Below are 2,050 nucleotides of genomic sequence, written 5' to 3'. Positions count from 1 at the left end.
ACTTGACAACACAGGTGTTACTTTGGGGTAAGGCATAAATAAAATTACCGTATATACTGAGGTAATGCATAAGCTGTTTAAATAACAATTGGTCATAAATTCTCAGGGCTTCCCTCTGTACCTCGCAAGTCACATACAGACAGGAGAATTGTGGAGACACAGAAGCATTTTTGAAATGTGGTCTCTAACCCTTAGCAAAACAGAAAGCCCCCGCTGAGTTTTGAGTGGAGAAAGGTCATGCTGTAACGTTAACTTTAATCAGATTGTGTATTTCACTTCTTAACAGCCGCGGAGCCGGGTGAGACCACTCAGGGGTCTTGTTGGAAATCAGAGCAATGGATGAGAGGGTGGTATTTGTTCCTGGTGGTCCTGGTATTAGTAATGACTTATGTTTGGTTTCTGCAAACACTTTGAAATAGAGCCTCCGTCAGGTGCTTGCAGGTTGAGCACAGATCGGGAGAGAGGAGGAACAGCCAGAGATGTAGACGTCTGCCTGCAGGCTTCTGACACTCAGAAGATGGACCTTGGGTCGTTTCGGGGCACGTGGTGGAGTCTGTGTGTGGACACGTGATGTGTGAGAACATACCAGACGTCTTCCTCAGCCCGCTTGGCTGGTGGCCCCAGCACCCAGCGTCGGTGGTAGTCGACACGGGTCAGTGTTTATTTCAGCCTCCCCGCCATGCACGCGGCAGCTCGTGGAAGGCTCTGCTCCATGTTTCCTCATTCCAGGACACCAGAGGAGAAATAGCTCTTTCTGTGGGAAGTGCCCATTCTCGGGGCAAAGAGAGAAACAGGAGCTTGCACCGAACCCCACAATGACATTGCAAGTTCCTTCTCAGAGGTGGCATGTGGCATGTCATTAGGTCAGAACTTGACGTGATCCGTCGTACTTCACGGTGTGGAGATGGTTGAAATGTGGGTGCATCCCGGTCACTCATCATGTCGGCTCCGGTCCGTATGACATCCATAAGCCCCACCCTCCCCTTGGCTTTGAGGTGCGTTCCAGAGAGACATGAAAAGGAGAGATAGGGGTACTCTTGTCTAGACACCTCTCTTGAAGAATTTGGCAAGAGGAGAAGAGAGAAGCGTGGCATATTTGGAGAGGAATAGGTGCTAAAGTCACTTTTTTAATTGAGGAATAAATAAGTATCAACAGTATAACAAATAAGTGATTCAGAAGAGAGAGCAACAATCAAATATAGCAAATACATGTTTCTCAAACCCCATAATATTGTTTGCAAATCTAAAAAGCATTCTTTAATAATTGCTCATGAAGCTTGTATTAGGATTCTCCAGAGAAACAGAACGGATATAAGATATATATAGTAAATATATATTAAACATAATAAACGTCTCTAATATAAATATATAAAATATTTAATATATATTATATTACATATACTTTTATAATATATAATAATATAATATATACTTTTATATAATATTTAATATACTTTAATATTAAACATGTTGATTATAAGTATTATGTATAAAATTTAAGTTGAACCAAGCAGAGTATTTTTGCATGCATAGAGAAACAGTGAAAATTTTAAATGTCTCCTTACTGGTATGAAAGCTCTCACTAATCCACCCTTTGAGGGTCTCACCTATTCACATCTTACGGTTGAGCAAAGCAAAACAAAAACACCAGAGAAATTACACGTCCCACGTCTGTCTGTAAATGTGAGGAAGGACAGATTTTTGGAAGCTTAAAGCAAACACATCTAATTTTCACCAGTTGTGTGCAAGAGTTCCAGGACAGTAAATCACACTGCAAGACGCTGATTTTCCTGTATTGCTGTGAGTTTGAAAAAAGGCCTGGTAGGCTAGGTGAGGTGTTTATTGGACTGTCACGTCCATCGTAAACAACTGTCATCCAGATCTTGCATCTCTGGGCAGCATTTAGGGATGTAGTGAAGAATACGGTGACCGAGAACTTGCCATCTTCGCAGCAATCCACAGTGTAGATTGCCACAGTGAAAACTGTGCAAAGTGTTATAAAGGGGTACTGCAGAATCATCAAGGGTGAGTAATGAGTGAATAATGGGTG

The sequence above is a fragment of the Aethalodelphis obliquidens genome, unplaced genomic scaffold, assembly GCF_003676395.1.
Source record: "Aethalodelphis obliquidens isolate GAN/ISIS:26980383/991018 unplaced genomic scaffold, ASM367639v1 scaffold91, whole genome shotgun sequence".
In the NCBI taxonomy this organism is placed as follows: domain Eukaryota; kingdom Metazoa; phylum Chordata; class Mammalia; order Artiodactyla; family Delphinidae; genus Aethalodelphis; species Aethalodelphis obliquidens.
This window is presented reverse-complemented; position numbering follows the sequence as displayed.